Source organism: Haliotis rubra, unplaced genomic scaffold (assembly GCF_003918875.1).
Source record: "Haliotis rubra isolate DU_JTF1 unplaced genomic scaffold, ASM391887v1 Scf1035, whole genome shotgun sequence".
NCBI classification, from domain to species: Eukaryota; Metazoa; Mollusca; class Gastropoda; order Lepetellida; family Haliotidae; genus Haliotis; species Haliotis rubra.
The window spans coordinates 58,506-71,195 of record NW_025764932.1 but is presented as its reverse complement, the minus strand read 5'-3'; the positions used below and the strand labels follow the sequence as shown (position 1 = coordinate 71,195).

The following is a 12,690-nucleotide window of genomic DNA, read 5'->3' as shown; positions in this document are numbered from 1 at the left end:
CATTGGTTCACTTATGGTGTAAAGTTCATATTCTTCTTCTGCTTCACTTATGTCTGACTGATTGACATTCTCGAGAAGATTTGCTTGGTGGCCTTGTCTCCGCTTACGTTTGAAACAAGCACGTTTGATATGTCCTTTGATGTGACAATAACTGCACTCCACATCCACATATTTGCATTGATCAGGGTTATGTGAGTCGTCTCCACACCTAAAGCACTTGCGTCCTTTCCCCTTATCATGTGAAGGTTGAGGTCTGTCCTTTCTATTGAACTTGTGTGAATTGTCTCTTGGTTTTGAATACTGTTTCTTCTTTACAAAGTTTATGTCTGCAGATGCTTGATCTTTCTTTCCTACTGGATTCTGAATGTCAACAATATTCTTAGCTGCCATCTCCATACCTTGAGCATTTTCTAAAGCACGTTTGTAGTTTAATCCTGCTTCAGACAAAAGTCTCTTCTGAATTGCATCATTAGCAACACCACATACTATCCTGTCCCTCAACATTTTCTCCAATTCTGTCCCATAATCACAATATTCGGCTAAGCGCCGTAGTTCTGCCACATATTCAGAAATAGACTGACCTGGCTGACGAAAGCATGTGTTGAATTTGTACCTCTGCACAATAGCCGACGGTCGTGGATCGTGATGAGTTTGAACAACTTCCACAAGTTCTTCAAAAGGTTTATCCTTTGGCTTGGCAGGAGATATCAAATTCTGAATGAGTCCATATGTCTTTGGTCCCACACAACTGATGAGAATTGACCTCCGTATGTCAGCGTCGTCAATCTTGTTTGCCGTGAAGTGTGCTTCGAGCCGTTCGGTGTAACAAGTCCAGGTTTCCACAGCTGCGTTAAATTCTCCAAACTTACTGCAGTCAGACATCGTAGAGATGGTTGTAGAGGTTCACCTCGTCGCCAATTATGTCAAGTATTACACTCAACGGGGAGTAGAACTGTTTTATTCACGTTTGTGTGTGTACACATGAGAGCACATGGTCGCCATGCTGTTCGCTACTGGTGCGCATGCGTGCTCAGGGAGTCCTCCTTAACACCTCCACAGGGACCGTTAATTTAGCTATCCTGCCACTGCTGTCCCGATACATGACATACACATACCTCAGAATACAACTAGGAAATGCACAGGTGTTTATCAGAGAATTATGAACATCGGTCTGTCATGATGGTATTCCAGTAAAACTAACAATAAAATTATCCCCATAGATCCAATACAGTTATACAGTTGTGAAGTTTGGGTTTAGATTTTACTATGTCAACAAATATTGACACACTGTTCCCAGAAAAACTACAGCTTCAGTTTTGTAAATCACTGTTAGGAGTGGGCAAGAAACCACTATCTGGGCCTGTTGCACAGAACTAAGCGTATACCGGTTACTAGTACCACTGATCAAAAAATAAATGATTACAAGTTCCATGTAGATAACACAACAAATATCATCCTTAAAGATACCTTAGAAGCAAATATCAGTCTCTGTCAACTCAATATAGCCTGGGTTCATAAAGTTAATAAAATAAAGCAAACTTTTGTAATACTGAACATGAATAAATGAAATTTATCTACCATGAATAAACTCCAGTCCAAATGGGAAGACATGATCAAGCATTCATTAAGTGATTCTCATACATCAAATACCAAATTAAGAACATACAGAGTAGTCAAGTCATCTATAATACTCAAGAATGATCAACTAGTATTTCAATGTAAAAACAAAGCTCATACATCACATTTCTCAAAACTATGGTTAAGTAATCATAAGCTCAAAATTGAAACTGGTCTCAACATCTCTGCAAAATGTGTAATGGCTTAGAAGACAAGCAAAACCCTCTAATGTCTTGTATGAAGTATATTAAAGAAAGAAAACCACTTATACAAACAATGCTTAATCATGATCAAGAATTTGCTACACTCTGTCAAAAATGAAAAAAATTCACAAACAGATATCCAGACACAATTTCCAAAATATGTCATCATATCAACAGTTATAAATGAATTCTGTGTACAACCATTGTGAAATTGTTATTATGTATATCGTTGATATATGAAATTATCTCTGTATTTTTGTATCTTTGTATCTACAGTGTTTATGTATGTAATTTATAGAATATTGCCTTGTTCCATCATAGAGTGCTATGCAATAAATTATTTTTTCAATGAAACATGAATATCCCATCTCACTGGGGCTCCTTTTCAATTTAAATGTTTCTTTTTTTTTTGTTACTATCAAAAATATATATACTGAGGACTAAGCGTTAGTCTATGTTCAGGACTAAGAGCTGTATTGTGCTAAGCAATGTGCATCTCATTTGGCTATGAGGGGTCTTCTAAACAGAGTTAGTAAGTTTACTACAGTCCATAGGTGATTGATTGAGCCTGCCATTGATAAGGGGACTGTGCCATTGAGTAGATGGAACTCTTTTACTCGTTTGATATGCCTTTCAATGTGGATCCTATGGCTTGAAATTTGTTGATTTTCTTCAATTTCAGTTTGCTCAAATTGACCAGCAGAACTCAAGAAATGAGGAGTGTTTATTGACACACCAGTTCCTTCCAAAAGCTTCCCAATAAGAAAACCCTTGTCACCCATGATGACATCCCCTGGCTCAAGTAATTCCAAGAGTCCACTTAGTTTTGTGATTTCAATGTCAGACATACAGCCTGAGAACATGGCAGATACAAAGGTTAATGCACCATGAGGAGCAATACCAACCAGGCCCTTCCATGTATTGCAACTCTTGTAATGTGAATACATTTGGGAACCTAAATGTACAGAGGAGGGTCTCTCAGTATACATTTCCGTGCAGTCTGTAATAACTCGAGTTCTAGGGTACAACAATCTGAAGTCTTCAGGCATATTTTCCAGAACAACATCAGCAGAGGGCCAAATATTAATGTTACCCAAAACAAAATAGAGATAATTGCACCAAGTCAAAGCCCTTCTACTTATAGTAGAGACATGACAATTGAACCGAACAGATAAATCGATTTCACTGGAACCTAGCTTATTTCTCACAAGATACATAAACAACTCATCAAATAATGGAATAGAGTGAGAATGGTTAGGTTTTGGTAGACAGGATTCACCTTTGTAATACATACTCCTCATATTTGAAGCTGTAGGTTTGACAAAATCAAACAATGCTTGCAATATTTGAAATGATGGAAATCCTGTATAATGTTCTATCAATTTATCATCATACATGAATTTTGAAACACCAAACTTTTCAAGATCAAGTTTTCTGTTCAGTTCTTCTATCTTTATATCCTTTTCCTTCAGTTGCTTCTCCTGTTCCAGTAATTTCTCATGGAGTTGCTCTATGTAGGACTGGGGGTCCAAGGCCACTGTATCAGGCTCTGCTCCACTGTAACATACACACTATGAAGCATCACTAATATTACTTCTCTGCTCCACTGTAATATAAACATTGTAAAGCATCACTTAGTTCCTTGACCCCACTAACAGCAATAAATATATCTCTGTAATTACTAATATATGTCAAGGAATGGAGGCTAACATCATTTAATACTTTCGACAATATGGGCAATCAATATTCTTATATGTTAATACCGTAGTAGGTAGGTAAAAATCAGTTGTATTCAATACATCAAAACCACGTCAAATGGAAAAATTAATTTAATATGATCATTCTTACTGTATCTGAGATGGTGACTGTGGTGCATTCCGTGTGGGAGGATCCTCAGTTGGTGAAAGGGTCTCTGACTCAGAAGCATCTGAAATGCATTTTTAAACACTAATTATATTTCAGTTATTGTAACTAGAGTGTCCTGTTAGGGCATCCTACTGTTAGGATAAGACCCATTCTCGAAACGATCCTGTCTCTGTCCTAAATTGAGCTTCCGATCCTAGCTAGGATAGCGAGTTCTTCAGAAGGTGAGATAGAAAAACATTAATTAAGTCGGGGATTACCCTAAATATCACTTAGGAAATAAACAGGAGTTACTTCCCCTATCAAGTTGGCCTTGACATTGAAATTTCACGGCAATGTGACAGTAAAGTTGTGATTAAAAAGGCCGAGAATAGGTAAGAACTGAACAGATTTCTCTTTTGTAGATCTAAGAATATGTGCATTGCAACAAGTGTGTATATTCATTACCGATACATTGATAACGTATACACTGTGTGCTGTTGTAAATTCAAATATAATTTAGGCGAGTTATTTTGTTTGACAACGTCAAAATTGGTGAACAAACAAGAACCATACCATGTTGACTTCCACTAAGATAGACTTAGGACAAGTCACAACCTATCCTAGTATTTGTCCTAAGTTAGGATATCCTTACGCTAGGATATTTTTCGAGAATAAGGGAGGACACCTATCCCAGACCCTAGGAGGAAAGTTATCCTAGGGCTAGGATCCTTTCGAGAGTAGGGGCCCTGGTCAGTATGCAGTAATTTTAAAAGTATTTATTTGAATTCTTTCTAACTGCAAATAAGTGTCCTGCATATACTTGAAATGTTACTTTGATTTGCAACAAATCGTATTTCAGTGACACAAAATATTTACAAATAAAATTCCCTTGCCTTCATGGCATAAGTGTCTCCTTGAGGGTAATTTCCTGGCAGTACTTCCACTATCCACAGTCCATTCAAACACTGAGGGGACAGCACCCGACTTCAACGTCTTCCTGTTGGGTGTCCACTTGAAGTCATCTTTCATGAAATGTTTGCTACACAAAACTGTGTTTGTGGTTACCTATGAATAGAATAGATCTATATCGTAAACAAAGAAATATATTGGTGAAATATTGACTGTCGTAGACATGCAGACAATGTACTTAGTTATAAAAAAAAAGGTTTCACAAATTCATATAATTCATTCAAATGTCCATTAAATGTAGCTTTAAAAAATATCATGTGCCATTTAAACACTGAAACTGCCCAACCACCTACATGCAGTCACTGAACACGGATTGAACTTTTCTACTTACTTGCTAACCGCTAAATAATTGTTGCATTCCGATTTCGGCATTTCTCCACATTTACCTGTATAAACTTATGCTGACATAACAAACGTCAGCTTAGAGACGATATTGCTTTTAATGGATTTGACTTGATAGATGTAATCATTACCTTGGATAGTGAACAGTTTGCATATATTTCACGACAGATCTAGACTATGCCGTGTCTAATTATTACATATACATGTACTTACTGTGAATAATTTTCCAGGATCTCTCCGTATTTTTGTCAACCATTGCCTTCTTACGATCTTATCCTTAGGAATGTGGTGAAAGGACACGGTAAAATCCTTCCGGGCATCACTCCGACACAACGGCACACAACAGTATTCTCTCCTTTTCGAGGTCGCCATTTTCAAGGTTAGCCTATCTAAGCCTCGCTTTCGATTTGACCTCGAGGTCATGCATATTGGCTAAGAATGGTCTATACAGACATATATATAAATACATAAATATGAAAGCAAAACACAAACTGACCTTATATATACATAAATAGAAGTGAGGTCCACAGCCACTCGGTCCACAAAAAGCAAAACTTTTTTGCTCAGCATTACATGTGTAAGACCTCTGACTTGTAAGAGTCGTATCTGACAACTCCTTGATGAAATAAAGTTGAACTGTAGGCAAGGAGACTTACATAATAAGGATATGGGGCAAGGCAGACAATGCAATGCGCTCGTCATTAGAGTGACAGTGGCTATGGTGAAGCTAAGAGTTATATAATTGCTGGGGTAAATCTATTGTTACTTTCTGTATACGTGTTATAGCTAGTACAGGCACTTAATGGCCTAAAACATATTTCTAAAATATTTGCAAAACAAATAAAAAATCATCTCGGCCACAATTATATCGTGTACAATTCTGTGGGATGTTTTCAGTGTCACCTCTTCCTAACCGGTTTGAGCGACCCCAGACTGCCGATGAAGTATTCCATATGCAAGATGTAAGTTTATGCTACTCTGTGTATTCAAGACCTACCGTCGTCATGTTATTGGGCCGTGTCTTACAACAATCTTCCCACCAGTACAACATATATACAACCGTTTTCTTTTAAAAGACACTCCACATGATATCACAACGACACGATAGTTATTCATACATGTAAATATTAAACGTCCGTGCAAAAGAATATCCAGTCTTAAGTTTCCTAAAAAATAGTCATTTGGTGCAAAGGGCAAAATATATAGCTGTGAAAGTCATATGAATGGGTCATCGAAAGTCAGCGAGGAGATGAAATGTTTTGCACATGTTGCACTTCACGAATGCGTACAGAGTATTTATCAACATTAGTGCAAGAGAACGTCCAGAATTGCAGTGACTGTTAAGAGGATAAACTGTTGAACGCGAATTCCTATCTCAAGATCTATCTTTTATGTTATGCCTGTTGTTCTTGTTTTGTTTCAGGAAAAACTGAAGTAGCGACACAATGGAAGATCGTCTCCAAACCATTCTTTATCAAGCCTTAATCACACGCAGATATGGGTCTATCGTTTCTATCCCATCCTACAAAGTGAATGTACATGTATATAATATAAGACGTTACTTCCTTATAAATAGGTTTTAGTATCAGCATCACGACTTGCCTTAAATCGATAACTGAAACTTCGATGCGAACAGCTTCCAAACAGGGAACACTTGCCATATATGGAATGTAAACAATTGCTCTGTACATCGAAAACTGTCGCACGCGGATGTGTCGGTGTTTGCCGAACTGGTTTCAATCACAAGTTCATTCGTAACTACTCGTCCCTTTCCGTAACCTGAAGGTAGACTCGTACCCCACTCGTAGCCATGTCCGGGAGAAATATTCCCCCAACCAATCACGATGCGCGTATGTAGAGAAGAAATTGGGTTAAAATAGGTCTTTGAAATATTTTTCATTTGGGCTTGCATAATTTTTTCCCAGACACTTCAAGTATATTCTAATTATTGCATAGCCCTCCTGGGTTTCCTGAATTTTTATAATCAGGATATATTAACATTATGCCGTAGAAAAGTAGTTAAACACGTTAAACATACCCTTTGAGATAATTTCCTTGGCGTGATGCCGTGTGTGCTTTCCAAGTAAACTAGAGTTACATGCCCTTGAAAATAGTTCGGCGACTAGACTATTTCTTTCTCTCTGCGCTTTTGCGCTCAGACAGAGCCACGTTCAATAAAATGGCTTCAAGAGGGGCACGAGTCTACTTTCAGGTTACGGAAAGGGACGAGTAGTTACGAATGTCACAAGTTGTTTCGTTGTATACTCGCCCCTTTACATAACCTCAAAGTTGCTATTCGGCTTGTCCCGGAATAACACGAGTTGGTCACGAATGAAGTTGTGCGTAGGATATCCGTAAAGAGCTCTCCAAGGGACATCTCTATGGGGTTCGCTTGAAATAAAGTTCGGCCGGTTGAGGTCACGAGAGTCGATTTAATGCGACGTTGCATTAATTCATTCGAACGTAATATTGTAACATGAATACGTAATTCTTTTGGGAATATATTATATGGTATCTTCTCTGAGGGCTGATAGTCAATATTATTGAGAGAAATGCATTATTCATCTTTGGAGAAGTGTGGTGTGAAATAGTGCATTCAACCACTGAAAGGATTTCTCATCAGGTATTGTATGTAATTTTGAAGAGTTATGTTTATACATATAGATATGTTCGGCTGTAATGTTTCATGAACATCGATGTACGTGCCAACCAAGACAGTGATCCTGACCATCCGATTCCGTCAGTCGTTTCTTAGGACAAGTATGGGTTGCTGCAGACCAATGTTAACCCGGATCTTAAGGCACAAGAGTGAGTGAGTTTAGTTGTACGCCGCACTCAGCAATATTCCAGCTTAATGGCGGCGGACTGTAAATAATCGAGTCTGGGCCAGACAATCCAGTGAACAACAGCCTGAGCATCGATCTTCGCAATGGGGAACCGATGACATGTGTCAACCAAGTCAGCGAGCCTGACCACCCGATCCCGTTAGTCGCCTCTTACGACAAGCATGGGTTACTGAAGGCACATTCTAACTCGGACCTTCACAGGTACAAGGCACAAGACATTTTGTTAACACATGCTAGCTTCAGGTACTAACGATCTGTTCTGCCTTCAATCCACACACTTGAACCATGAATCACGTAAAACAGTAATCCAATGTTTTTCATGTTATACAACACCTTAACGCCCCTCTTGATTGAATATAATTATGGTTCTTATTGTGTGCTAGTTGTATATGAATGAAAGCGATCTCTAATAATCTGTCGCTTTTATTTTAATTCAAAATGTACTTCTTTTTATATTTCTTTTACCGTTTTGGAGTTATTTACATTGTACATTGTACCGCTATGTACATTGTGTAATTTCATATTCTCCGAGTGACACTTTGACACTAAGGTAGAAGTCTGGAGAATCGGAACCTCTTATTATTATTACTAATATTTGAGTTACCTGATGTCATACATATGTAAGGGGCGGTGGGGTAGCCTAGTGGTTAAAGCGTTCGCTCGTTACGCCGAAGGCCCGGGTTCGATTCCCCACATGGGTACAATTTGTGAAGCACATTTCTGGTGTCCCCCGCCGTGATATTGCTGGAATATTGCTAAAAACGGCGTAAAACCATAGTCAGTCAGTCAGTCAGTCATACATATGTTAAGTAATGGCCATTGCTGTGTCCAATAATGACTGTTTATATAGCATGACAGTGCTTACTTAAGAGAGTGAGTTTAGTGTTACGCCGCTTTATCAATATTCCAGCAATATCACGGCGACGGACACCAGGGATGGGCTTCACACATTGTATCCATGTGGGCTATCGAACCCATGTCTCTGGCGTGACGGGCGAACGCTTTAACCACTAGGCTACCCCACCGCCCAGATTGTGTAAGAATACACGAAGTTTGTGTATCGGCACCACTGACAATTCATCTCTCGCTCTTTGGAAATGTTAAAAATTGGAAGCGAAATCTAATTGACACACAATCTTATGGTTTGGTTTAACAAGGTTTTATTCTCTAAAAGCGAGCGGGATCAAGTGACATTTCATCATGAAATTTAGATATTGTGTATTAAAAAGTTTTTTTCAGCAAGACATTCATCTGTTTTAAAGGTAACTAATGCGCATACGAAACTGTTAAATTCCTCCGCCTATAATAGCTGCAAGCGGGTTGGTGGCGTGATACAGGCGATTATTGCTGAGATGTAGTAATACGCTTCTATTAGGTTTTGACAAATATCTCAACTGGTAAATACTTAGGAACAACTGCTACACATGAATACATTTAAATGTAATCTATTTGTAATCTCGCTACACGAGGAAGACTTCCTCATTGGAAATAAACACACAGGTGATCAAGGTTAAGTAACTACACGAATGACACATTACAATTGATAGAGGAAACGACAAACGGAATTACGCAACAGCAATTAGTGGATGCATGTTGTATTTGCATGATATTTACAATATTTTTATGGTACACAGAACATGTACATGATGTTATGTAGTATTAACATAAATTTAATAGGTGGCCTAATAGCACAATCTCTATAAATATATATTCTTCGCTCATATGACGACATGCATGCGTGTGTATGTGTGGGTGCTTGTACCAGCCCAGACTTAAGCTGGTTTTATAGTGCTAGCTCACTGAGATACCATGCCGCAGTTAAGCATGCATACTCCAATATACTGACTCTGAGCCGACCCATTAATACTGAGCGCCAGGCAGGGAACAACAAATACCATATTTGAACGTATTTTGGTATGACGCGGGAGGCCGGGGATCGAACCCGCGACCCTCCGCTCCACGAATAATCTGACATATATTGCTGAAATGAAAGAAGAGGTGGTCCGATATTAGGACAGCATGGACCACGACTTTCTAACTTCTTTGATCAGTAATACGCCACAGGTCCAAAAGCCGGATAGTAAACCATTGAAATAAACGTAAATACAGTAGAAAATACATGCCATGACCGGATTTACGTATGTTTTCAGATATTTCCTAACTTCGGGCATATATTTCATATGAATCTATACCTTTGAAACATATGCTCATCGTACATTTTTGTATGCACAAGCACCTCGTTCATGTATGCCCTGACCGGATTGTCAGGGATGTCCAAACATGAATTGCAAAACAGATACCCCGGTAAATACATGATCATACAGTATTTCCACTGCATTCCTTTGAATTTCAATGGGTGCTGAAATTTCCGATTTCGTTGTAAGTTTCCTCGGGTTGGAAACATGTGAATTTACTTAGGTGGGGAAACATGTAAATATTTACACACCTTAGATATTTATGTATCATACCGGATTTCAGGGGTATGTATATGAACGGTTTATACACCTTCATCTTACCTGTACTCAAGCAAGATGATCATATGTTTCCATCATGTGAATTACTTGGTTCATGTAATTTCATTTTCACACATTTTAGTACGTTTGAAATCAACGTTCACATGACCTCAATATTCTTATCACCAAAAGAGCCTGACAAAGAAAGCAGTATTACGCAAGCTCACACGCCTTATCAAGCTGCACTCGTTCTTGCTACCAGTATCAGTTACGCCTTGTCTGTGGTGTTGGCAAATCTTGTGAGGTGCATGTTTCGGGGGATTAAAAGGTTCAGTGGTTAACAAAGGGCGATGCGTTGCCCCTTTGTCCTCGTAAGTGTCCCTAGCTGTCCCAATAGAATAGCACTTTGTCTTTCTTGGAGCACAGCCAAATATGCTACAGGAACCAACTCGTAATTTCTTAAGTCTGTTCAGCTCGCGCATTACTACTGTAAAATATTTTGTGGCAGTACATAATTTGAATATTATTGCACTGCATGTGAAATAACGCCATACATAAACTTAAAGTTATCCACATTTGTTTCACTAACGCAAAAGTATACGATAACAAACAATGCCATATCAAATTATATATTCTGTGAGACATGAAATGAAAATTTGTTTTTATCGTGTAGCGATTATGACCGGATAGCTCAGGCGGGTGCGTTCTCTGAGTATATCATAGGCATGTTGGATCTCTGTGCCTTATGTGAAATTCGTCAATATTGTCCTGTTTAAATTGACGATCCATAACTCAGATTGCGAGTAAATATCACGTAAGTAATTGTGATGTCGCATTGCTGTAAATTTCCCTGTCGGAGAAGTCATTCTCACAAGATACATATTCCCTTGTTTGGAGAAGATCTATGGCTATTACGCCCCAGTGCTACTAAACATCTTGTGGGCCTTTAGTCTGACACAGACGCAGACCTCGCATGTTCATTAAATACAGTAATAGAAATACCGGTTATGTTTAAAACGTACCCTCAATCTGATAGCCAGAGGGATTATTGTGAAAGATCGCAGTATGTATCATCATAAACGATAAGATAAAAGTACATGTCATTCATCCCCACATTATATCCCTTTTATAGACACGGGACATCGTTGTTACAGGTAGGGCAAACACTTTCTTCACGCTACATACATGTGTTCAGATTATCGAGAAAACTAGCGACGCAAGTTCTCCTCCAGTAATCAGGTTATTCTTGACATCATAACTTTCAGTGATGATTGTTTTTCCATCGACATGTATGAGGATGTTTTGTTACAGTCATGTTTATATGTGAATCATCACTGAAATGCAATATTGTTTATGTTTCATTTGTTTATCAATTATTTTAGAAAAAACACCAAATACTCGATGTATGGTATTGTATCGATGCAGCAGACATGTGTAAACTATGTCCAAACATATTTGTATATGAGGAACTCACATTTCAATTTCGACAATATTTTGAAGCTATTGAAATCATCAAACGTCAAACGATAACTCTTCAAGTCTCATAAAAAATGAAAGTTGGGCAAGCCCTCAATACCACCTATAATATAAATCTTTGCAGCCCATAGGGTTTACACGAAAAAAATGGCTTGCTACGCGCCTGGCAAACGCACGAGAATTGCAGTGCGGGCCTCTAACAACTGATTCTCCATGACCTGAAGACACATGTGACTGAGCGTATGTTGGGACGTCGTCTGTCATACAGACCCTGAAGCAAATATATCCAAGCCCACGCAAGTCTACAACATGTGGCAAGTCTAGATTTCCACAGCTTTAGGAGAATGTCTCAGGGCTCCTTTTCATTATATTATATATTTTTTTTACTATGAACTTTTTTCTGTAAAATATATTCATATCAGAGACTAGTTGTTAATCTAGTTCTGACGGGAAGAAGACAAAAGACAAAATGGATACTAGTGCTGTTACATTTTTTTAATTATATATAAACATTCGTCCTTGTCTCGTGCTGAATGTATATTTTCCATCAAATGTACATTCGGAGGATATCGAAATCTAGGTTAAAGGTCACATGCAACCAAAAAATCAAACATAATTAAAACACAATTATCACTTATTCATGACATATAATATACATTGCTGGTTTTGAAAAAACATATAAACAAAATTATAAGCGTACAATCGCAAATCAAAAGTTGAATATTGTGTACTTGGGTTTACTTCCCCATAAACGAAGCAGCCGGGATACCGAACCCAGTCAGAGCGGGTGGGTGTGCACGCAAGTGTAACGGCTGGTTCATTTGCCGATGCCCTCATTGTGTGTGTATATATAGAGATGTTGGGTTTTGTAAATACATGCTCATTTTTTGTGTATAACATTTTGCAATCAACAGACATCATAACATGTCATGTGTTCAA

General features: G+C 38.3%; 1 protein-coding gene across 1 annotated transcript in view; it reads right to left on the bottom strand.

Moving 5' to 3' along the window:
* Positions 1-270: 270 nt before the first annotated feature.
* Positions 271-12,690, bottom strand: part of LOC124273561 — a 28,262-nt gene continuing 15,842 nt past the window's right edge. Inside the window, exons 5-6 of the mRNA XM_046708851.1 lie at positions 11,515-11,524; positions 271-282 (exon numbers count right to left, since the gene is read on the bottom strand). The gene's annotated coding sequence lies outside the window, so the exon portion shown is untranslated. The remainder of the gene's footprint in view (positions 283-11,514; positions 11,525-12,690) is intronic.